Here is a 27,598-nt window from a genome sequence, read left to right on the forward strand (position 1 = left end):
AGTCCCTAATCTCCATTTGTATATTATCTCTTCCATTAAAATATGAATGACTTGTCAGCAACCTAAATATTATCTTTTTTAAAAAATATAATCCAATGTTTAGTATAGTACCTGCCTTATAGTAAAAGCAATAAATGCTTGTTGACTGACAATTCTGCTTTTAGGTAGATTAGCAATGCCCGGAGCAAATACCTTTCAATACAAATAAAAATAGAGATGGATCAGCTGCCAATTGCTCAGATCTAATTTCTTGATAAAATATGATCTTTCAACTTTTATGACTGATATTTGGAGGAAAGAATATTATGGAATACAAGTTACCAGGTAAAAAGCTATACACCAATGTATACACAATGAAAGCCATTCAGGGGAAAAAGATGATAGATAGATAGATAGATAGATAGATAGATAGATAGATAGATAGATAGATAGATAGATAGATACATAAATAGATACATAGATAGATACATAGATAGATACATAGATACATAGATAGATACATAGTCAGACACACAGACAGACTGATTGATAGATAGATACATAGATAGATAGATAGATAGATAGATAGATAGATAGATAGATAGACAATATCTATCATTATAATTAGCCCATTGCATTTATGAGATCACTAAGATGGTAGGAAGAGAGAGGAGGGCTCAAAACAAGTCTTGTTGTCACCGATTGTAAGTAGACAGGAGATAAATGATCAAAAGTTATTGAGGAGTAGTCTTTCATTTAACTGGAGAATCAAGAAAGAGCTGTATCACTAAGCCGTAACAGTAGTTTTTAGAAGGGGATAGTAGACAATATCAAAGGTTTGAGATACCAAGCAAGATGAGAAATACAAAAAGTCTATAAGATGTAGCAATAAAGAGTAGATTTTAACCATGGACAAAAAAATATTTTGTTCGCATGGGTATGGAACTGTGAATACAAGGAAGAAGTTATTGGTGAGGAAATGAGTCAACAAGAATCAGAGAACCCCAAGCATGTTTGTAGCAGACAGAGAAAGAGAGAAAATGATTGAAGGTTTCTGTTTCCGGAGAAGTCATGAGGAAGTGTGATTAACATCATGAATGGAAGAATTGATCTTGGAAAGGAGACCAGCCACTTGTTCCTTAGAGACTGTATCAGAGGATGACAATATGTTGAAAGGGACATATAAAAGGTTTTTAAGTGTTGAAGTTTGTTGGATTTTTCAGAGTGAGATGCCAGAGGCAGTTTCTTCCTACATCTGTACTTGCAGTTATGAAGTTCCAATGGAATAGTTGGAGTTGGTGCTCATGCAGGATCTTTAGTGTCAGTAGGAGTTCCCTACCACCTGGACCTAGTGAAACATGACTACAAAAGGTAAAGGTAAGCTGAAATCTCAACTTTTGGCTCTGGCTCTAGTAAAGCCAGGTGAAGAGAGGATGAGGATGAGTTACCTATGTTTATCACTAGAGTAATGATGGGAATGCTGGCTTCTAGGACGAGAAATTACATCATTATGTAAGCTACTTTTAATTATTTTTTAAATTACTGAAAGATGAACTGGTTAACAAATATTTTCAAATTGTTTTATGGAAAAAAGGGGAGGGTGGTTGATATTGACTACTAAAAGAGCAAATGGTCACATCTAAATGGCTATCACGTGTACTTTTTCATTTCCATTTGCTTAAAGTTACCAGAGAATGAAACTTAACCACTGAGGTAATGTGATTTTATAGTCAAGGGGGTTATCTTTTTTTTTTTTTTAAGGGAAAGCATGGTTTAGTGAAAAGAGTTGGAATTTCAATGAGGAGAGACCAGTATGCAACTTCCTACTTTTTTTACTTATTAGTTATTTAGAACCAGTCAAATCTCTGAATTACTCTGAGTCACACTTTCCTTTTCAGTGAGAGAGAAATACTTGCCTCACAGTTCTGGAATGAAGAAAGTACTGTGGAAATCTGAGTTTGTATTTTTTAATGTCAGCTTTATTTCATGAATTCTAAAAATCCAACACAACAAACACATCCTCATCTTAGCCTCATGTTAAAAAGTAATGGAAGGGGGCAGCTGGGTTAGCTCAGTGGAGTGAGAGTCAGGCCTAGAGGTAGGAGGTCCTAGGTTCAAATCCGACCTCAGGCACTTCCCAGCTGTGTGACCCTGGGCAAGTCACTTGACTCCCATTGCCCACCCTTACCACTCTTCCACCTAAGAGCCAATACACAGAAGTTAAGGGTTAAAAAAAAAAAGTAATGGGAGTACCATTCTATCCTCTTAGTGACAAAGTAATGGAGAACCCATATCCAACACAACAAACACACCCTCTTCTCAGCCTCATGTTACAAAGTAATGGAAGTACCATACTATCCTCTTAGTGACAAAGTAACGGAGAACCCATATTCCCAGGGGAGATCAATGAGAAGTACCACTTCAATGTCAAAACCAGCTTTAAATTCTTATTTGTGAAACAGAATAATGAGGTTTTCTCCATCTTAATTTTTATGATTTTTAAATGCTAGATGACAAACATCCATTACTGTCAAACTAATTCCCACAAAAAAAGAAGAGTTAGTCTCTAGCATGCTAACTTGGGGTTCAAAACTGGGTGTTAGATCATTCTATTTACACATACTGTTCCTGTTTAAGGGAGATTAGAATAATTCTTCATCTATAGTCTATATCAGTGGTGTTGAATTCAAATAGAAAAGGAAGCCACTAATCCGCATAAAGATCTCTTCATAGCACATATTTACTTATTTTAAAATTTGATATCATCTTTGTTTTATTGTATTTTTATTTTGTTATGCATTTTAAATTCCATTTTAATATAGTTTAAACCCTATTTAGGCATACTGCAGATGCATGCAACCAATGGGGCTCCTGTTTGACCCTTCTAGAGTACATGACACAGACTTGTTGCAAGAATCTTACTCTAAAACGATTAGTTCATTTGCTTTTCACTATTAAAAAATGTACCCCCTTTAAAAAAACTGCCTAATCATATCCTAGCTCTCCATGTTAATGTTGGACTAATGTTAGACATAGTTCAGTGGGTATCTTTCAGTTAGCAAACCACTGGGTTGGAGGGGGGGAGAAACACATAAAGGCAATATTTTAGTGTTTCTAGAGTGAAAGGAAATAAATGTAGTATGATCCAATTTCCACAATTGCTTCTGAGAATATAAAAAAAACAATCTATTTTTTAATTGACCTTTGCAGGGTCTGCCCCAGAGAGCAAAACTCATTTTGTCACCTTGACAGCAAGTGTTTTCTTTATGGTCCTGCTTCCTTCCCACAGAAAATATAACAGGTACGTCTGGAAGACAGCTTAGAAATCATGGAGTTTAATAGCTCTTTTTACAATTGAGGAAACTGAGCCCTCCCAAAAAAAGACTGTTACTTTCCCACATTTACAAGCATAACAAATAGAGGAACTGGAATTTGAATTCATAATATCTGACTTCCAATTCAGCCATCTTCTCACTGTACCATGCTGTCCCTCAGATAGATTCAGAAATCCTGCCTTTCAGATTTATCTTTAGAACTAAGTACTTGTATAATAGAGGAGAAGTCATCCTCTGGACTTCAGTTTCTCATCTTGAAAATGGGTCAGTACTTGAATTTCCTGAATCAAAAAGGTGTAAGAAAAGCACTTTTTAAACTTAAAATTGCTACAAAAATGGGGATTACAAGCTGGTACTGATTCCTGTATATAATAAATACTGTTAAGTAATAGGAATCCAAATTAAAATAATCTGACTATATCACAGGGATTCATTATTTGTACTAACAGGACCTCATTGCATTATTATCACTGATCATTTGCACAGTAATAGTCCATTTGCTCAAGCCAAAGTATCTTTTTTTTTGTACTTTGACTTTTAACTAAAATGGCACCTGAATCTTTTTATGATAACTGATTTTCATTAAAATGAGTGTTCATTCAGTGGAGCAGACTGCTACCCTCCTTGGTCTTACTAAAAGGGATTATGAATTACTTTGGTTAATAAAATAAAATACATTACTTAGTGACCTAGAATATGGGAGAAAATATGGAATAATACTTATCACTCTAGACTTGAGGTTAGGACAATTAAGTTGAACCCTACCATGTACATGAACTACCTGTGTGATCATATCTATGTCAATCAAACTTTCTGAAACTAGGTTTCCTTATCTGTATGCTGGAAATAGTCATACACAGCTTACCTATCTCAGAAGGTCATTATGAAGAAAATCTAGTACAGCCTCCTTATCCACCAGCTTATTTTCTATGATCCGATGTCAACTGCTAAGGGCTCAAGTCGTACCTGCAAAGAACAGAAAATTTACTGCCTCCCTCCAGGGTCTTTTCTGATTTCATTTTTACTTTTTTTGCTTGTTTATTTTGTATTTTATTTATTCTTGTGGAGGCAGTTGGAAGGCTGCTGGTCACAGAATTCAGGCTCAAAAGCAGAAAGAGAGAGCACATCTAAATGGGGTCAGCAGACATTAGGTTATATCCATAGTATCACTCATTTGTAGTTGGTCTTAGAATATCTTTTCAGTGGATAATGGACCCTGCTGTACTTCACAAAGTACTGGGCATTTTAACTGAGAGAAGACTAAGGGAATGGGCATGATAGTTGCATTTGAGTATTTAAAGCAGTGGTTCCCAAACTTTTTTGGCCTACTGCCCCATTTCCAGAAAAAATATTACTTAGTGCCCCTGGAAATTAATTTTTTTAATTTTAATAGCAATCAATAGGAAATATATATACACCTGTGGCCATCACAGCCCTCCTGGATCACTGCAGCACCCACAAGGGGGCAGTGGCACCCACTTTGGGAATCACTGATTTAAAGGGTTATCAGGTGGATGAGGGATTGATTATCTGTTTGGCACCACATGGCAAAATCCAGAGTAATGGGTAGAAGTTACACATAGGCCGGTTTAGAACAGATGTAAGAAAAAAATCTTCTAAAAAATCAGAACTACCTAACAGTGGAATAGGATAACAATGGATTCAACTGTACAGACGCTAAGGTCCCTTCTAATTCTCAAATTTGACAAATCATTGTGCCTTCTCCATTGGCAAATAAAAAATCATCCAGGTGGCATCCAAAACCCTTCACCACCTAGCCCCAACTTTACTTTCTAGCCTATTATAAGTTATTTCCATTCCCACATTTTACTATTCAGTCAAACTGACTTTTTCTGATCCACAATTCCATCTTCAACTAGATACAGCTGGTGGAGCAGAAGGAAGAGCACTCAGCATGGACTCAGGAAGACCTAAGTACAAATCTGGCATCAGGCATTTATCAGGTTGTAGAATACTTGGCAAATCACGATTTGCCTTCATTATTTTGAGTGTAAAATGAGGAAGGATAATAAGAGCACCAACTCACAGATATATGAAATAATATCTATTAAAAATGCTTAGTCCAATGTCTGGCATATACTAATTGTTATTTAAATGTCTATTTCCTTCCTTTCCCACTTCTTCCATGTTTGCCATCTCTAAACAGTAGCCTCATGCCTAGGAGGTACTCCCTCATCTCTACTATTTAGAATTCCATCTTACTTCATAACTTGGCTTTAAAACACCACTTTCTCCATGGAGACTTTCTTGATCCCTTAGCTATGAGTGCCACCCCTCTCCTCATACACACATGCAAAATTCCTTGAATTTACTTTGTATCTTCATATGTGTACAAGTTTTATCTCTCAATTGAATGTAACTTTCTTCAAGGCAAACATTTTAATTTTTGTCTTTGTATCCAAAAAATACCTAATATCACTTACAGCATCTAGTAAATGAATAAAAATGAGTATTCAATTAGTAACTGCTATTATAAGTATTATATTATATTATATTATATTATATTATATTATATTATATTATATTATATTATATTATATTATATTAGTCAACATGTTATGCAGTGAAAACTTTCTACACTCATCAGTCAGGTAGTCCATCACAAAGTCCTATAGCACCTGACTGGATCCATGTTTTACTGTTATAACTTTTGAGATTTCAACATTATATCAGAGATCAGAGTAGGGCTTCTCTGAAAATAGGATGAAGTAGATCGATATGGACATGGAATCATAATTTGGAGAGACAAAATATCATACAACTCATCAAGTTATGATTTTAAGATGAACAATCAATTAACTGATAATTAACTAATTACTTAACTAAAAGACAAATCTAAACTGGCTATGTAGTATACTTTTCATTCAATAGTAATACCCAAAGTTCTCACAAATGTTTTGAGGGTTTTTAATGGTTTGAGAATTAGACAAACATCTGGTCACAAAATAATGACTTGTTACTATCTTAAATATACCCTACAAAGTATTCTTGAAACCTAATGCCTTACAGAAGGGTCCAGGTAGAAAGAGAGGTCTCTGCATTTGACAAGAAAATAATTAACTCTGAACAAATAGTGGCAAAACTTTAGAGTTTTACATCCCCACCCCTCCCTTAGCTGATCACCATCACGGTACTGAAAAACTCACCCATTTCCATTGTTCATATGCCACTGTGAGAGGAGCTTTAGTCTCTCAAAATAATATCCAAATCTGAAGAGTTTGAACCTTCTGTGGAAACTATAGCTTGTGGAAACTTAGAATATACTACAACAATTATTAGTATGCTGCATTTTAGAGATAATGGTTTCCTCTAGTAGCAAAGTCTTCAGAGAGAAATGCTTGATAAAATTATAAATTAGTTTGTACAAAGTAAGGGTACATGGAGATTCAATGATTTAGCAATAAAAATATCCTATTTCATTATGATTTCAGGGTACAAAGTTTTGTTTTGTTTTGTCATTTTAAAAACTATTTAAATACTTTATTTTAACAGTTTGTTTTGAAAATTATTCTTTTATTGGTTTGTTTTTTAAAGCTGCAAAACTCTATCGTTAAAACAAATGTTTCTGGTGATATTCATAGCATTTTCCATCAATGAGAATTAATGCAAGCATTAATTCTATCAATGTTTTTGTCTTAAAGACACAGATAGTGGGGAGGAGCCAGAGTTCTGATGTTCCTTTTTACTGGAGGTCTGGACTCTCTTTACTTTCTAAAACAAAGCTACAATCTTTTGACCTGACACAGTACAGAAGAATGAAGGTAAATAATGCTATTTTTAGAGACAAAAAGAGAGGTGTTTGAGAACACCCTGCTTTTGCTATCAGTTAAGTAGTGTAGAGATTAAATGTGATAATATATATAAAGAGGTTGTAGGATATTATTATTATTATTTCTGTGTTATCATTTCTCCAATGACAGACTTTACCTATGACAATATAAATTACTTGATAAATTAGTAAAGAAGGTATTTGACCAAATTCTTTTTATGACATAATTATGATTTTTATATCTAAACCAAGAAAAAAAGAGAAGGAAAATTATATATCAATTTCCTTAATGAATATCAACATGAAAATTTCAAAAAAAATACTAGCAAGGATATTATAGCAATATATCACAAAGATCATTTGACAAGGTGAGATTTATACCAGGAAAGCAAGACTTGTTCAATATTAGGGAAATTATCAGCATAATTGATTATATTAATAAAATGCATATGACTTTATCAATAGACACAGAAAAAGCCATTAACAATATACAACACACATTCCTATTAAAAATTAGAAACCATAGGAATAAATGGAGCCTTTCTTAAAATGCTTAGTGGTATCTCTCTAAAACCAAGAGCAAGCATTATCTGTAATGGGAATAAGCTAGAATCTCTCCCAATAAGATCAAGGGTGAAGTAAGTATGTCCATTAGCAGCATTATTATTCAATATTGTAATAGAGATACTACTTATAGTAATAAGAGGGAAAATTGATGGTATTAGAACAGATAATGAAAGAACAAAACTATAACTCCTTACAAATGATATGATGTTATACTTGATTACTAGACAATCAACTAAAAAATGAATCAAAATAATTAACAACTTCAGCAAGGCTGTAGAATATAAAATAAATCCACAAAAAATTATCAGCATTTCTACATCTTACCAAAAAAAACAGCAGAAAGAGACAGAAAGTGAAATTTCTCATAAAGTAACTGTAAATGATTTAAAATACTTGTGAGTCTATCAACCAAGGGAAACCCAGGCACTATATGAACACAATTACAATTTTTCACATAAATAAAGACAGCTACAATTGGAGGAATATTGATTGCTCATCAGTGGGACAAGGCAATATAATAAAAATGACAATTCTAGTAAGTGAATATACTTTCTTAATGCCATACCAAACTGCCAAAAAATTCTATTATAGAACTATTAAAAAGAATAATAATAATAACGAAATTCATCAGGAAAAACTAAAGGTAAATAATATCAAGAGAATTAATGAAAAGTATGTGAAGGAAGGTTAGGTAGCAGTATCAGATCTCAAACTGTATTACAATAGTGGCAATTATAAAAACATTCTAGTCCTGTATAAGAAAAAGAGGATTGGATCTGTGGAATTAGATTAGGTGCAGCATACATAGTAATAAAAGACCATAGTAATCTACTGTTTGCTAAATCCAAAGATCCAAGCTCCTTTGGGAGTAAGAACACATTAGATGGCAAAAATTGCTGGGAAAATGGAAAACAGTTTGGAAGAAACTAGGGATAGACTAACATTTCACATCATATATCATAATAAGGTAAATGTGTATAAATAACTTAGATGAAGAATAATATAACATGTAAATTAGGGTAGGATGGAAAATTTACCTTTCAGATATATGGAAAAAGGAAGAATTTATGACAAAACAAGGGATAAAGTATATCAGGGGAGGTAAAATGGATAATTTTGATTGCCTGAAATTAAAATTAATTTGTATGAACAAAATTAATATAATCAAAATTGTGAAGAAAACAAAACTAGAGAAAATTTTTAAAGCAAATTTCTCAGATAAAGGCTGCATATCTCAAGTATATAGTACACTGAGCCAAATTATAAAAAATAAGTTATTTCCAAGTTGATTGGACAATGCGTATGAATAGTGTTCCAACTCTTATATTTCCATCTCTTTATTTTCTTATTTATGTTTTATTTGGATTTATCTAGTTCTGAGAGGGAAAAATTAAAGTCCACTGCATTTTTATGCATTTAGTTTTTCCCTTGAAAATCTGGTACATAACACTTGGTGCCTAGAAGTCCAATATAAATAATGCTTCATTTTCTATAGTGCACCCCTAAACATAATATACTTACCATGTTCATTCCTTTTACTATATCCATTTTTGCCTCAATTCTTTTAGAAGGCAAGAGTGCAACCCCTCTCTTTTCTGCATCATCTCTATGTTTGTCTGTCATTTTCAATGTGTTTCTTGTAAAAAAAAATTACCAGATACTGGTTATAGATCCTTTCTGTTATCCAATTTCTTCCCATGTGTAAATTAATCTCATTAAACTGAGTCATATTTATTAGTTATGCATTTCTATCTACTTTATTCCTCCTTGCCATTTATCCTCTTTTTCCTTTCATTCTTTTGTATCCCTCCCTACATACCCAATTGCTTTGACCAATACCTCCCCTATTCATATCCCTTTTCCCAAATTTTCTACTATGTGTAAATTAAATATCTAGAGGATATTTAATCTAATCTAGTTCAATCCTGGAAAGGCATCACATAAGTCACAGAGTCACAGGTCTGGGGTGCCAGCAGGGCAAGACAGATTTCTGACCAGTGAAAGTTCTGGAGGTCATGAGTGTAATTAGAAATTTGCTCCACAGGAACTCTCTTTCCCAGCTTCCCAGCTTCCTTCTTACCTTATGTGCTAATGTAGGAAGGATATAAATTTTGATGTAACTCCTCCCTCATGTTCTCTTTTCCCCTGATCATGGTTAGGAAAGTTGGGAGAATGTCAGGCAGGAGAATTTTTCTCATTTGTTTTTATGCAGGCTTTTATTTTTGTTCTTGTATTTTTCTACTTCAAGTGATTATTAATAAACGATATAAATATAATAATTGGAGTTATTGTATATTAATTTTAATCTTACACATGGAAATAGGTTGTTTGGAAGTGATTGGTCAATTGAAGGATCTAGGAACGGGACTTGGACAAGGTTGGAAAAGCCATCATGGAGGGGGAATTGGGGGAGGAATGGTGGCAGGGTGCAGTTCTTTGTGTCCATCCCTCTCTTGGGTCCCTGGTCTGGTTCTCCTGGCCATTCTCTGAGCTATCCTAGAGTATATATTTCTTGTAATCTCTGTCAAGAAGACTTGTGGAGGGAACTGTGGTGGGCTAGAATCTGGGACCTAATCCTACTTTACGTTAGAAAGTCCAGAAACTTTATTTCTATCTTTCTCCTTCTTTACTAATAAATGCTTATAAAATTTAGTATAAAGTCTCTAGGATTCATTTTTATTCATAATACTTATCTTTTCTCCTTGACTTCCTAGTTACATATTGGCCCACCTTTCCAAAGGTCACTTCCTTACCCCTTCTCCTTTACCATTTTAGTCCTATTCTGTTCACCTTTCTCAAAATTTCTTTCTTAACCTGCAACTGTCCCTCTTACTTCTTAATTCCAGTATCTCCTTGCCTAGCCCCTCTACCTCTTGATATGTACCCTCGTCTAGGTATCCCTTCCTTATCTCCCTTTTCTTATTTCCTTATCCTCCTTTCTCTTAACTCATCTTTATTTTTCTTATTCCCTTGGTCTTCCAAGGGCACTTCCAGTCTCCTCCCTTATCTCTTTCCCCTTCCCTCTCTATATTAAAAAAATCAGATTTTCCCCCTCACCATGCCCTTCATTTTCCCCTTATTTACCTCATCAACTAATTATAACTTACAAATATCTCAAAAGGTAGTTTTGGAGCAGAAGTAATAGCCAAAATTAAACTCTTCTATCATTCACCTTCCTAGAATGCACAGTTAACAAAACATTACGGATATATGTCAGAGACAAGAACTGTCTTTTATACATAAAGAAACTGAAACTAGATTTGATGCTCCAAACCTGATGTGCAGTCAGTTACTATTAGAGGCTAACCATGGAGCTGGTGGAAGGTCCCTCAAGACACAGCTCCAAAGATTCACAGACTTACTGCAACCAGCTCCCCTGAGGCCTTGATCAGCTATATTGAAAAACATTCAATAAATTTCATTTACATACATAATTTATGTGTGTCAGCTTTCTTTTCTTACCTAGAATACTCATTGAATCCTTAAAGCTCCAAGTAACCAAAAGTGGAATAGGTTACCTCAATAAATAAACAATTCTCCTTCACTAGAGATCTTCAAGAAGATTTAATGTTCATTTCTCAGAGATATTATAGGCAGAATTAAAAGGGGACAGTATGATATGATCAATAGAGTATTTGATTTTTCTTCAGGAAATCACTCCAAAATTGTTCTGAATTCCACCTCAGATGCTTACTTTTCTATACGATAAGAAATAATTCACTTAAACATGTGTCCTCAATTTCTTCATTTTGTAAAATGGAGATATCTGCAGTGATCCATGAGACTCAAATAAATATATGTAAAGTAATTTTGAAATCATTAAATGCTAAAAGAGTTTAGAGTTTAATAGTTAACTTTCATCATTTCACTTCATTGATTGGTTGGATAGGACAAATTCTGAGATCTGTTCCAATTGTAAGCTTTTATGATTTTATGAATGACTCGTCTTCTATTTCTATATTCAGTTGTTTTCTAGAGAACACTGCAGCCTTTTACCTTCTTGTTGATTGCTTGATTGATCCATATATCTATAATATTGAGGAAGAATTTAATTTTCCTATGAATGCCTCAGGAGACAGCATAGTTAATTTGTATTAATGTATGTGTGTAAATCCAATATAGAAAAGAAGGGAAATTGAAATTCTCTCTGGTCGCCAAAAGAAACTTGAGCATTTCCAACAGTTGGTATGGTTGCTGTCATTATGTAAACTACTTTATTGGCAGGCCCAGAGTTAATGCCTCTTGTTTGACCCTATGGCAGTAAAAGCAGTGCAGAGCAACTGAGAAAAGCATTCATTACTGGCTTGAATAGAAATAGAGAAGTTAGAATTGCATCTGTAGCTAAGAGCAATTTATTCTAAGGGTTTCATTTCTATAGAATGAAAACGCCTTTTTTTTTCAACCTCTGGTGTAGAGGTGCCATTAAATTCTGGGGTTTGTTTAACTCCAGATGGCTACAAGCTGTTGTACCAACTTCAGAACCTGAAAAATCCCAGGTTCTTCTGTTAAAGTAACAGCTAAAACTATATTTTTAGAGATAGAAAAAAAAACCTCTTTTATCCGCTTCCATAAACCTACATGAAGATCATGCATACATTCTATAATTTTAATAAGAATTTTGTCCCTCTGGAATGCTAGTTCTCACTATTTTTGCAAGAAATGGGAGAATTATTTCAACACCATCATTGACCCAATTATAAGAAATTTCCTTTAAGATTATAACACTCTCAAATGCATTATAATTTCCCCACATATACTACTATAAAAAAGAACACAATATAAAATCCTTACCTTACAGAATTGTAGGCTATGCTCCAAAGTGGCAAAAGAGCATCTCCTTTGTGTGGTGACAAAATTAGAATAACTCCTAAAATTGATAACAGAAGTAAATTGACTACATGAAAAAGTAACAGAAGGGAAAATGTGTTTTAATGTGTTGTTTGTAAGGAGATAGGAGATATTTTTTTTTAAAAAATAACTTTCAGACAATGAAGTTACAGGGGGAAAGACAATTTTACCTCAAAGGCGTTGCTGGTGGAAGGAGACAGATGTTAGATAAACCCAGAGAAGATCTTTTGACCTAAACACCACATTTCTCAAACGTGTCTAAGAATATTTTTACTGGTGTGAAGATTTATTATTCTTGCTAAAATGTGTAGAAAAAGTCAAAACCCTTTTGTTGGTTCCTAAGACTTCTTACATAGTAGGTTCTGTCCAATTCTCAGTTGGGTTTCTTGATACTCAGATTATACTTGTTATTTCAAGATTGACTGTATCAGAAGATAGCATGAAATCTTCTTTGTCATATATCTCCCTACATACATATACTTAATAGAATTTTCAGAAAGTTATCCCTTTCCATATTTTCAAAGTATAAAAATGAGAGAGTTAGACCCAATGGTTTCTAAGGTCCTTTTCTGCTTTCTTTTCTGTAAACTTTGAACTACTATGTGGAGTCTCATATTTTTCAACTTTTCTGTGTTCCTATTTGAAACCAAAAATCTTCATTCAAGGTATATAAGTAGTATACACTCAACTTTGAAAATAAACCAAGAATTTCATTAAAAAATAAGATATTTCCAAGTTTCCTTTGCTGAATTCTATTTTTAAGTACAAGATACATGTCAGAAGGAGAATCTCCAAAAAAATTCATGTCAGTAAAGAATTAAATTCCATCAATATACAAATCACTTATTGGCTACGTTTTTAAAGAGTAGAAAATTAGGTTTTGCTGATTTAACACATGCATGGCTAAGAGACAATATAGTGCAGTAGATAGATGGTTGGCCATAGAGACAGGAAGACATGGGTTTAAGTCCTCTCTCTGACATATAATAGTTATGTGACCTTACACAAGTTATTTGAGATGGCTTTATAAGACTGTAAGTTATAAATGAGTAATAAATTCTATATCAGTGGGAAAGTTTCTGCATTTGGGAATTCCCACAGCATTTGAAATAATAGAGGAATAAGAAGAACAAGAGGAACAAGAATGAGAATGAGAAGAAGAATGAGCAGGAGAGGAAGAAAGGAAGGAAGGAATGAACGAACGAATGAAAGGAGGGAGGTAGAGAGTAAGGAAAGGGGAGAGAGAAAAAAGAAAGAAAGAAAGAAAGAAAGAAAGAAAGAAAGAAAGAAAGAAAGAAAGAAAGAAAGAAAGAAAGGGAGGAAGGGAGGGAGGAAGAAAGGAAGAAAGGAAGAAAGGAAGAAAGAAATGAAGGAATAAAAGAAAGAAAAAATTAATTTCCTTTTTTATATAGCCACTCCACAATTACCTTTACTTTCATTGGGACTCATAGCAATTTTAGTTATGCATTGAATTCCCCAAGAGCAAAGACTTTTCTTTTTTTTTTAATTTTAAACCCTTAACTTCTGTGTATTGACTTATAGGTGGAAGATTGGTAAGGGTAGGCAATGGGGGTCAAGTGACTTGCCCAGGGTCACACAGCTGGGAAGTGTCTGAGGCCGGATTTGAACCTAGGACCTCCTGTCTCTAGGCCTGGCTCTCAATCCACTGAGCTACCCAGCTGCCCCCATCAAAGACTTTTCTTTACTATTCCTCCCAAGCACCTAGAACAATAGTAAACTCATGGTCAAGGTTCAATAAATATTTTTTTTAATTTCAAGAAGTTTTCATAAATAAAGGAAATATTGAGTGTTATTTCAAAAGCTATCATATGGGGAAAATGAGTTTGGAAACCTGTCATTTGATTGCCTGATGCATTTCTCTAATATAGAGATAAATGGGCTTTGCCAATTAGAAATTGCAGTTTTTCTAGACATAGTTTCATTATCTGTAAAATATGACTAAACTGATCTCTAAGCATCACTTCAATTCTAGGATTAGATGATTCTATAGTAATGTATGTTATACACTGAGTTTCAGTGTATTTACAATTTGGACTGTCTCCACAGAGTAACAAAACTTTCAGAGAGACTATAAGTAAGTTCTACCAAGTAGTATCTCAGCATGGGTTCTCACTACAGCAAGGCTCCAATCTGTCACTAATATTTTCAGAAATCTCTGCCATAATAGGTTCCTGGTTAGCTGCCAAAAGAGCAAGACAGGATATTCTCATCGTTATTCATTACCATTTCAAATGATTAGAAGGTTTAGTTAAGCAGTTTTCACTTCTTCAGTTTGATGGTTTAATTTTGCTTTAATTCTCTTTTGTCTTGGGATCGAAGCTTAGTTACGGTAACTAATAAACTTTGAGGCTTCATTATTCTTAGCTTTCACTTTCATAGACCATTAATGTTTCTATAAGGAATCAATGACTTGAAATCTTTAGTCTGGATGAGAAAAAGCAGTCATAAAGTGTCTGAAGAAGTCTAGTCAAAATATATCTTCTCCATTTTCCTCTCCTCTCCTCATCCAGGTATTTAGCAGAGGGTCATTCATAAAATCTCATCATGTTAGAGCTTCAAGGAGCATTAAATATCATCTAGTCCAGTCCTTGTATTTTTCAGAAAAGGAAAATGAGGTGTTGAAACTATAGTAATTTGTCCAAAATTCACATTTGTTACTAGTGATAGAGCCAGGGCTTGAACCCAGATTTAGTTTTTTAATGTTAATTTGACTTTGTCACACTTTCTCCTTTCCAGAAGTGTTAAAAATATGGGACAGAAGGAGGAAGGAAGGAAGGAAATAAGGAAGAAAGAAAAGAAGGAAGAAAGAAAAGAAGGAAGGAGGAAGGAAAGAGGGAAGGAAGGAAGGAGTAAGGAAAGAAGGAAGAAAGGAAAGAAGGAAAGAGGAAGGAAAGAGGAAAGGAAATATTTATTGAACACATGATGTCCAAGCATTGTGATGGGCACTGAAAATGCAAAGGTAAGAAATTAAGTAATTTATTTTCTCATGATCCTTACACTCTTACAGGATAAATAGCATGTACATATATAAGCACACACACACACATACACACACATACACACACACACATATATATATATATATATATATACACACAATATCGATATAAGGAATGAATACTTTTACTGTATTGTCCAAATTGTATCACCTTACATCTCAGAATATGGACAACCTATTGGCTTCACTCTATGGATATACACATTCCAACCTGGTCCTTAAATTGGCAGTTCTAGGTTCCAAGATAAGGTCCCAAACAATATGGCTACACTCATAGTCTCTCAGATTTCCTAGGATAAACTATGCCATGGAAAATGTATCCTCCCTAAATATTTGGAATTAGGCCAATTAAAAACTCAGCAATAGCTTCTAAATGTTCACGTGAATGGAATTGTCAAGGGATGAGGTAAAATTTATTGACAATTTATGTTAAGAAATTGCCACAGTATCCCCAGCAATCACCACCCTGATCAGTTAGTAGCTATCAACATAGCAACTATCAACAAAAACTTTTCACTTTCAAAAATATTACTAATGGTTGAAGGTTCAGAAGATGAGCAACATTATTTAAATGATAAAATATTTTTAGTCCTTTAAATATCTCTGAATATCCAGCTACATGTTAAAACAACTCTTAACAGTTCAAAATATTTTCTTTTTCCTTCAATTACATGAAAATACAATTTTTATTCCTCATTTTTTAAAGTTTGAGCCAAATTCTCATAGTACCTCCTTGCCTGGCCTCCTCTTCTTCCTGACATGGCAAGCAATCTGATATAGATTTCATATATGTAGTAGTTTAAGACATCTTTCCATATTTATCATTCTGTGAAAAGAGAATTAGAATAAGCAAAAGAAAAATGAATAAATAAAGTGATATATAGTATGTCTCAATCTGAATTAAGACTCCATCAGTTCTTTCTCGGAAGACAGATAGTGTTTGTTTTTTTTTAACATGGATCACTGTGTTGCTAATAGTTATCATTCATAAATGTCCATCATATAATATTGCTATTACTGCTATTACTGTGTCCAATGTTGTCCTGGTTCTGCTCACTTTATTTTGCATCAGTTCATGTAGATCTTTCTAGGTTTTTCCCAAATCAACCTTCTCATCATTTCTTATAGAGTAATATTCCATTCTAACCATACACCACAACTTGTTCATTCATTCCCCAGCTGATGGAGATTCCCTCATTTTCCAATTGTTTGCCACAACAAAAAAAATAGCAAAAAATGTTTTTGTACAAACAAGTTCTTTCCCCCTTTTAAAAAAAGATCTTTGAGATACAGATGAGGTAGTGGTATTGCTGGATTAAAGGGTAGACAGTGTTTTAAAACCCTTTGGCATAGTTCCAAATCATGCTCCAAAATGGTTGGATCAGTTCACAGCTGCACCAGCAGTGTATTAGTGCCCCAGTTTTTCCATATCGCTTCCAGCATTTATTTCTTTTCTGTCACATTAGCCTATCTTAAAGGTGTGAAGCGGTACCTCAAAGATGTTTTAATTTGCATTTCTCCAATTCAGAGTGATTTAGAGCATTTTTTCATGTAACAGTTTACAATATATATTAATTTCTTCAACTGTACACTTCCTGTTCATATTCTTTGACCACTCATCAATTGGGGAATGACTTTATTTTTGTGAAAAGTGTTTCTAATTGTGTTCATTTAAATCATGGGTTTGCAGGTAGACATCCAAATATTTCAAATGTTATCTACAATTAATTTAAATGGAATTCCTTTTTCTGTCTTGTAGGGATTGGTTGGTAATATAAAGAAATGCCAATGATTTATGAGGGTTTATTTTATATCATGCAACTTTTCTAAAGCTGTTGATTATTTCACCTTTTTTTTAGTTAAATCTTTGGGATTATCTAAGTATATTATCATGTCATATGAAAAGAGTAATAGTTTTCTTAGTTGCCTATTCTAATTTCTTTAATTCCTTTTTCTTCTCATTGTTATAGCTAAAAAAAATATTTAATATACTGGTGAGAATAGGCATCCATACTTCTCCCCTGATCTTATTGGGAAGGAATCTAGTTTATCTCCATTACTGATAATGCTCATTGATGGTTTTAGTTAGATACCATTTATCATTTTAAGGAAAGCTTAATTAATTCCTATACTCTCTAGTGTTTTTAGCAGGAATGGATGTTGCATTTTGTCAAAGACTTTTTTCTGCATCTATGGAGATAATCCTGTGATTTCTGTTGGTTTTGTTATTGATAGAGTCAATTATGCTGATGAGTTACCTAATATTGAACCGGCCCTGCATTCCTTATATGAATCCCACCTAATCATAGTGTATGATCTTTTTGATATATTGCTGTAATCTCTTTGCTAGTATTTTATTTAATATTTTTGCATCAATATTTATTAGTGAAATTAGTTTTCTTTATCTGTTTTTGTTGTTCCTGGTTTATGTATTGGTATCATGTTTGTGTCATAAAAGGAGTTTGGGAGAATGCCTTCTTCAACTATTTTTCCAAATAATTCGTACAGTATTTTATTGCTGTTACTGTGTACAATGTTCTTAGAGTTCTGTTCACTTCACTTGCATCATTTCATGAGTCTTTCCAGGGTTTTGGGGATCATTTCATTTTTTATTTTTTATGGCACAATTGTATCCCATAACAATAATCTACCAGAACTTGTTCAGTCATTCCCCAATTAATGGAAATGCCTACAGTTTCCAGTTCTTTGCTACCACAAAAAAAGCTGCTATAAATATTTTTGTATAAGCATGTCCTTTCCCTATATCTTTGATCTCTTTGGGATACAGACCTAATTGTCTCAATATTTTAACTGGAGTATCCTGGCACCAACAAACTCACTTTTTATTCATGATGTGACCACATAGCAAATTTCCCCTGTGATAGCAACAGTTCAGAATTAAACTATCTCAGTCTCAAGATATGTGATTTTTCATTTTAAAGCATCTTAACAAGTTATAGTAACTTAAACTGGTTACATTCAAATTACCAGAAGGAACACAATGTCCTGTATCTCCTATAAAAATTAAAAGCTTGCACCATCACCGACTATGTCCTTGAAAATGTTTCTCTTAGAAATAAAATTCAATCAGTTTTTAGTAAATAAATTATTATTTTTCCATTTAAATAATCAAAATATTCTTATACAAATATATCACTCAACAGGGTTAACAAGATTACTTAGTCCTCTATATTTTTGCCACAATATATTTTGTGCCTCAGACTTCTCAAATCCTCTCTCAAAGTTATTCATAGATTTTTAAAAGTTTAATTAAACTCAAGTTCTTTTTATTCCCTTCAGTCATCAAACTGTTCATCCTTGAGGAAAATAATTCTTTATATCCTTTACCAAATGACTTATCTGTTTGTTCTTTATGCAAAAGTACTGTTTCTATTCATTCAGTATTTAATTGCTACATAGAAAGGAAGGACAATACTTTAAATTGATAGACTCTTAGAAACGAAATAAATGTAAAAAGTACAAGGTACTTAAGGATTGGGAAAATTAGTAGTTGAAGGGATCAAGAAAGGTTTTCTGTAGAAGGTGGTGCTTAAACTATGTATATGAAGTTTCAGCAAAGTAGAGGTGAGAAGGAAATCCATTCTAGGCACTATGTTGAGGCAGTATACCTACTTAGTAATATAATGCTGTGCTTCAGGAGTAAAGTGAAGTCTCTTTTGGTTGGATCTCAATTCACAGGAAGAAGAGTAATGTATAATTATTATTGAGGAAGAAAGGAAGGAAAGAAGGAAGGAAGGAAGGAAGGAAGGAAGGAAGGAAGGAAGGAAGAAGAAAGGAAGGAAGGAAGGAAGGAAGGAAGGAAGGAAGGAGAGAAGGAAGGGAGGGAGGGAGGAAAGGAAGGAATGAAGGGAGGAAGTAAGGAAGGTAGGAAGGGAGGGAGGGAAGGAGGGAGAGAGGGAGAAGAAAAGGAGGGAGGAGAAAAGTAGGGAAGGAGGGAAGGAAGGAAGGAAGGAAGAGTAAGGAAGGAAGGAAGGAAGGATTCAATAGGTTGCTGATTGTGAAAGTCTGAATGCCTTACCTTCCTGTGTTACCAGCCTATATCTTGAGGAAGGATTTTGTTGCTACTGTTTTAGGAAACCACACAAAGAAGCCTAGTCAGTCCATAACCATAGAAAGCCTTGCAAAGTCATGTGTAGCATTGTATATAGATGGTACAATCAGCTGTAGGGCTTTGGCAAAAATAATCTTCTGTGTATCCATGTTAAAACATGGTTCAATAACTGGGAAAACCACATTGTCAATACTTTTTTTTCTTGAAACTCATGATTCAACACAGTTGTGTTGTTTTGTATCCCATCTAAGTGCTACGGCTTTTTATAGTGTTAAGCAGGAAAAAAAAGAAAATAATTCATGTATTTTTACTGTCTTTGCCAAATTTGACATCTTTCAAAGTAACTGTGAGAAGCATGCACAATTTCTGCCAACTGTATGATTTAGTGGCTATAAAATCCTTCTGAATCAAACTCATTTTGAAATATAAAAGGAACCTGCTTGAGAATTTCATTGCCCTGTTGGATACCCACTCAAAGATCAATCACCTCTCTTCATTCTGTATTCCTGGTATATTTTTAAGTTTAATCTCTGTGCAGCTTACCCATTTAGTTAAGGGTAGAATTTTAAGAGACTAGGGATTGAACTTGTAGGAAGAGGATATAGAGTCTGAACAATGGGTCCTTTTATGCTCTCTACAAAAGAATTGAAAAAAATGGTCTACTTTTTTCAGTTCTCTTGCCAACCATTCTTGTCATCCAGTCTTAAGATTCTGAGTATTCTTATCCCAAAGGAAAATAGCATTTCTCCATAGGATATCAAGTAGGATAAAACAGCCATGTCACCTGCTCTATAGGGAACTTCCCCTGGTGGAGATTTATATCTTAAATCTATAATGTTATTGTGCATGCAGCAGGCTAAATGCATTGCTTGTAGCCTGGCACTTGGGTTCAACTGAAAGCTTTCAGGCCAAGAAAATTAACTAAACTTGATTTTTATGTTATAAAAATTAAAGCTATATAGAATATACTATCAGCAAGAAATACTGAAGGTACAAAAATTACAAAAACTCCAAGAAGTAACAAGATGGGGAAATTGGTAAATGGTTAGTGAAGGGGGAGGATTAAATCAATGTTCCAAGTGAGTTCTGGTCTTTGAATTTCCTTTAGACATACTTATTATTATGGATAATTAAAAACTTACTCAAAAGCAAGCCACTTCCATGTAGACTGTATGGAATTTATGTTTTAAGTACAGATTTTACTTTTGTCTTAGTAAAAGCAGATGACTTCCTGACTTGAAACAATTCTATATTTTCAGTCTAATCATTATATTTTGAACCAGCAAGAAATTTCTGTAAGTAAAAGAAAACTAGTGAAATTCCTATTAAAAAAGAATAGCTTTAGGAGTAGGACTCATGTAATAGCACTCTGAAATGCAAAGTTTTTGACATTAGAAATGGAATATGAGAGTATGAGAGAGGAAATGGATGCTTGGTTAGATTTTTTTCTGACAACCATTTTTCTTAGGTTCCTGTAGTGCTCGATATCTAATTGTCATCTGGAAACAAATTTCCATGGCAGACCATGACTCTTATTCATCTTTAATTGCAAGTTGGGATAGATCAGAATGGTGTTTATGTTATTGTAACAGTATCACAACACCAGCAGTATACTTTGAATTTCACAAATACAGGAACAAATTGATGTTCTGATTCCATGTCATTGCTATGATGCCTGTATTATGTGGCTAATATTATAATATTGGTACCAAAGTCATTATGTAATATAACCTTATTATTCCTCCAACAACCCAACATGAGCATGAATATGTGTATTAATTAGTCTGTCAATAAGAATTTATTAAGCTCTTAATATAAGCTAAAACTGAATATTATATGGTAGACATACAAAGAAAGGCAAAAATATAGCCCATGTTTTCAAGAAGCTAATATTTTAATAGGGAAGAAAATATGTAAGTACCTACATGTCTATAAGGTTTTTGAAGATGAAGATAGGGAGAGATGAAAGATAAGGAGGTATGTATGTCTGTGAGTGTTAAAAAGCCAGAAAAAATGGATCATCACTATGTCACAAATAAAACAGGAAAATATCAGTTGGATTGATGAGAATTCTCCTTATAATAGGGAAATACACAATAAAATCTTTTACATGAGCAATAGCGCTTACTTTGAGAGGCCTGAAATTCTCCAATAAAATATACTTGTTGCTGAAATAAAAGTTATCTTCACCTTCCTTCCTTTGATGAGTTTCTAGATGGATGTTTTTATTATGCTAAACCCCACTTGAATAAAAAGTCCTGTGGTATGGTATTTGTTTATTTGTTTTACAATTCAGCCTGAATGGGTTGATACAAGATACTCAAAGAAATTTATCCTATAATCCTTACTCTTTTTTTGTCCTTGGAAGTCTTGATTTCGGTAAACAATAGAATTAATCAGTAGAAAAGACTGAAAACCTGATTTTTCTTAAGAAATTCTGAGAGACTCCAATAAAGTGCAATTCAATTATGTCATCATGACATGAAGGTGACTAGTGCCATAAATAGGGCATGAGGCCCTGCACTTTTACCTAGATGATGAGGGTGAAGGTTAGATTGTCTCTATGCTGCAATCTAGAAATCATGGTACCCATGCTTTGTAACCAACCATCAACTTGTGCCTACACTGGAGTTGAGAATTGGCTGTAGGAGAAAGTTAGGTAGTATAGATGTGAGTTGGCAAAGTTCTGTGAAAAAAACAGGAAGAAATGAGTCTTTGCCTTTCTTTTCCTACCATGACTACATCAGTAGTTGAAAAGTTATTTGGCAGGGTTAGCCTAACTTTCCTACTAAACTCTAAGTATTCAAGTCAAACTTAATGGGGGATACTGCATTCACTCTATAATTAAAATTACCTAGGATACCAGAATCCTAGTGAAGATATGGGGTCCTGGAACCTCAAAGCATATATCATTGTAGGACATGACCTGGCAAGTATTATCAAGGAAAGGGTTCAATTAATATCTGAGTGACTAGCTATGAATATCTTATCCAAGGGACTGGTTTATAAAATATGTGAAAAGCCAATGACAAAGAGATCCAAAGAATGACTTGATATCTTAGCTATAAAAATCATCAAGACCATTTAATAAACTGTTAAAGAGGTACATTATCTGTTTCTGAGGGAATACACATAGAAAAATCATAGCTCCTTGAATTGTCTAAGTACATTTACATGGAAGGTATAACCTAACAGGGATATGTCCTGGTCCCTCTTTTTCTCTGCATCTATCTTGGATTTTATCAGCTCCTGTGGAAAGGGAATTATACTCCCTATGTTTTCTTTAATGTAATCAGTCAGAAACTTGAGGATCTTTTAGCATTGATTACAAGTACAAATACACCCTCAGAAAAAGGAATTGAAACCAACAAGACCAGAAATTGATGTCACAAGCACTGCCCCCTGGACATTGCCAGACAAATCAAGGAACTATGATTGGTTCCTGAGATGTGATGTGGGACAACTCGTGGGTTGAGAAAAATGTTTACAAGGTGAGACCCAGCAAAAAGTGCGACATTCTGATTCACACTCACTCTCTAGGATTTGGACTCTGGTGCTGGTGGCTCTTGTTGAAAAGACATTGGGATTCCCATTCAGTTTCTGGTGGAGACTCAGAATCAGATTCCTTGCTAGAGACTCTTGCTCAACATACTCTTGCTAAAGAGACACTCTTGCTCTGAAGGCTGAGACTCTTTTGCTCTTTTGGCTGGAGATTGGACCCTCTGTCTGGAGAGTGAGCTAAATTTCATCAGATTAGCACTTATGGTGGTAGGCTAGGCAACTCTCTACTTCATTCTTACATTTCCCTCTCTTTACTATCTCTACTTTGTTGTAATGAAGCTACTAAAGCTACTAACAGCCTCATAATTTTAATTGTAATTATTACAATTTGGTGACCATATTTTTAACTATTACTCTCCTATGGGTCTGATGACAATCTCTATCCAGATGAGTCACAAATCTATTCATGCATCCCAAGTTTCTTCTGAGTTCCAGTCCTTTATTACCAATTGCCTTTTCTACATGTCAAACTGGATTTACTAGACATTCCAAATTTAACATATACAAAATAGATTTCATTATCTTTCTCTTTAGAATTCTTCCCTTTTATAGTAATATTCATATAGCTACTGACAGCACAATAATTCTCTCAGACACCAAAGCTCACTCAGGCTCAAAATGCCTGGAACATCAGGATATTTAGCAGCTGCTAGTTGAGGAGGGACAGAGCCAAGATAGCACTGTAGAGAAAACAATCATACAATTAACCTACCTCTCCAAACATTCCCCTTCAAACAAGTTTATCATTATTATTTTTTAAAAAACCCTTACCTTCTGTCTTAGAACCAATACTGGGTATTGGTTCTAAGGCAGAAGAGTGGGGGTTAAGTGACTTGCCCAGGGTCACACAGCTAGGAAGTATCTGAGGCCAGATTTGAACCAAGGATCTCCCATCTCTGGGCCTGGCTCTCTAACCACAGAGCCGCCTAGCTGCCCCCAAATAAATTTAAAATAATGTCTCAAATTAAATTCTGGTTTGACAGAATCAACAAAAGTAGAGAGAAGGGGGCAGCTGGGTAGCTCAGTGGAGTGAGAGTCAGGCCTAGAGACAGGAGGTCCTAGGTTCAAACCCGGCCTCAGCCACTTCCCAGCTGTGTGACCCTGGGCAAGTCACTTGACCCCCATTGCCCACCCTTACCAATCTTCCACCTATGAGACAATACACCGAAGTACAAGGGTTTAAAATAAAAAGTAGAGAGAAAAACAATTTACCAACCAACCTGAACTTACAAGTTGAACAGGAAACATTTATCTCACTGGGACAAAAGCAGAGCACAGTACAGCCCAGGGTGCACCCCAACAAGCCAGCAGCAGGCCTTGGTGGTGGTTGAATTGTCTGTAGCATTTTTCAGAGCACTCAGGTGACACATTGTAAGAGAATCAGAAAATTAGTGAGAAGTAGATTATTAAGGAAATTCTGCTATCACTGAGGGAAAGATTCTGTTGCATTGCCCATACATAGTCCTGGGTCACCAGAACACTAAAGTTTGTGGCCTGAGGAGAGTAGAGACCTTGGTTAAGGTTTCAAGGTGGAAAAGAGTGTCTGCTGTCATTCATAGACCAGAGAATAGGCAAGGCTGTCAGTGATCACAAATCTCCTTAGAACAGTGATGGACAAATTTTTTAAAGATGTGGCCAAAGGAAAGGAAATGCCAGTCTGTTTCTAAGGCAACTCTTTTGAAGTTTCATTGTATTGTATCCTACTCGTTGTATTCGTCAGATTAGGAATAATGTTGGGGGCTGGGTAGAACATTTCAGGGTGCCTCATCTGGCCTGCGGGCCATAGTTTGCCCTTCACTGCCTTAGAACATTTAACCTTGGAAGACCTGAAAACTTACAAACTCAAATAAGTAGCTCTGAAAACAGCAGCAAGAAAAACATGTAACTAACTCCAAATCACTATTAATTAACAAAATGCAAATTAAAACATCTCTAAGGTATCACTTCATATCTATTAGACTTAGATGGCAAATAAGGAAAATTATAATTGTTGGTGGGGAGGTTGGAATCTTGAGACACTAATACACTGTTGGTAGAGCAGTGAACTGATATAGCCACTCTGGAGAGCAATTTGGAGCCATGCTCAAAGAGCCATCTAACTGTGCATTTCTTTTGACCCAGTAATACTATTAGATAGGTATCACAAAGAAATCAAAGTTAGGGGGAAAGACCAACTTGTATAAAAATATCTATAGCAGTTCTTTTGTGATGGTAAATAACTGGAAACTGAAGGGAATGTCCACCAGTTGAGGGATAGCTATGGAATTTGTGATATATGATTGTAATGAAATATTGTACTATGAGAAATGACAAACAAGATGATCACCCCCAAATATACACACACATACACACATATACACACACCCCTGAAAAGTCTCATATGAAGTGATGCAACACAAAGTGAATAGAAGGAGAAACCAGGAAAACGTGGTACACAGTAACAGCAAAGACTTTGTTGTAATTGGTACACGTAAAATGGAAGGAAGGCACAAGAAGTGATGAAAGGAATGGTCTTTATAAATGACAAGAACTTCCTGGGACTGTCTCTTTCACATTGAACTAGACCCTGGAGGAGCTCTGGCTGAGGATCTTGGACTGCTTTCTATTTCTCCTTAGAACTACCACATGAGTAAGTGAAAAAGCCAACTCCCTTCCTTAGCTTTCCTGGGTGTACTAGCCTCCAGAGGGGCCCCTCATCTGGGAGGAGGCCTCATAGCTAAAACCATAACCTGTAGGCTATCTGACTGGGGCTTCTGGAACCCTGCCAGAGTAAAGCTAGGGCTTCACCACATAGTCTATCTCATTAAGCTAGATCTCTTACTCTGTCCTCTTCTGATTTCTCTTCTTTCACTCTTTCCCTCTATTTTGTAAATAAATTGCTAAAAGTCATGTAGAATTAATTAATTAAATTCCTGGCAACCATCCTATTAAATATTCAGTCCAACCATAATTTTACTTTTTCCATTGTAATTTTTTACCCTTTACACTTTACACTTCCATTTTATGGGTGAGTTCATTCCATTTACATTCACAGTTATGATTACTCTCTGTGTATTTCTCCCCATCTTGATTTCCTCTTTTGATCATACCCTTTCTCCTTTCACTCTTTCCCTTCATACCTCTGTTTTGCTTTTATTAAGTCCTAGCCTTTCCCCTCCCTTACATTATTACCCTCCTCACCATCCTTCTTATTCCCCTCCTAATTTTCTATAGGGTCTTTTAATCACCCCTCCAACTTCTCCCTCTCTCATATTATTCCCTTCTCTACTACACCCTTTCTTACTCCTCTTCTACTTCACTACAGAATTACAGGAGGCAGCTGGGTAGTTCAGTGGATTGAGAGCCATGCTTAGAGACTGGAGGTCCTAGGTTCAAATCCGGCCTCAGACACTCCCAGCTGTGTGACCCTGGGCAAGTCACTTGATCCCCATTTCCTACCCTTACCACTCTTCCACCTATAAGTCAATACACAGAAATAAAGGGTTTAAAAAATTAAAACAAAAAAAAAACAGAATTACATAGAATTCTACACTCTAACAAATCTGGTTGTTCTTTCCTCTCTGAACCAATTCCAATGAGAGTAAAATTTTAGTATTTCTAGTCACCACCCTCATCCTCCCCTCCACTATAATAGTTTCCCATCTTCACACCTTTTTATCTAATATAATTTGCCCCATTTTGCTTCTCCGTTCCAATTTCTCTTAGTACAATCTTCTTTTTCACTCCTAAATATTTTTACATACTACCCTAAACAGCTAGCTACCATGTCCTTTGTCTATGTATACTTCTAAGTACTATGATAATGAAAACAATTTTTAAGAGTTATAGATGTCAACTTTTGATTAAGGAATAAAAGCAATTTGATGTCATTAAAGTCCTCAATTTTTCTCTCTTTTTTAGTTACTTTTTTATGCTTCTCTTGAATTTTGTATCTGGACTTCAAATTTTCTGTTTAAGTCTGGTCTTTTCTTCAAGAATACTTTCTATTTTATTAAATGACCATACTTCCTCTTGAAATAATACAGTCAGTTTTGATGAGCAGGGGATTCTTGGTTGTAAACCCAGGTCCCTTGCCTTCCAGTATATTATATTCCAAGCCTTCTGGTCTTTCAATATGGAAGCTGCCAAATCCTGTGTGATCCTGACTGGGGTTCCATGATTTTTGAATTTCTTTTTCTGGTTGCTTGCAGCATTTTCTCCTTGGCCTATGAGCTCTTGAACATGGCTATAACAATCTTGGGAGCTATCATTTGGGGATTTACTGTATGAGGTAATCTGTGGATTCTTTCAAATTCTATTTTTTACTCTTTTGTTGAAGAATAAGAAAGAAGATTTATTGGATAATTTCTTGCAATATGATGTCTAGGCCTTTTTTTTCCTGTTCATGACTTTCAGGTAATCCAATAATTATTAAATTATCTTTCCTG

Source organism: Gracilinanus agilis, chromosome 2, assembly GCF_016433145.1.
Source record: "Gracilinanus agilis isolate LMUSP501 chromosome 2, AgileGrace, whole genome shotgun sequence".
NCBI lineage: Eukaryota > Metazoa > Chordata > Mammalia > Didelphimorphia > Didelphidae > Gracilinanus > Gracilinanus agilis.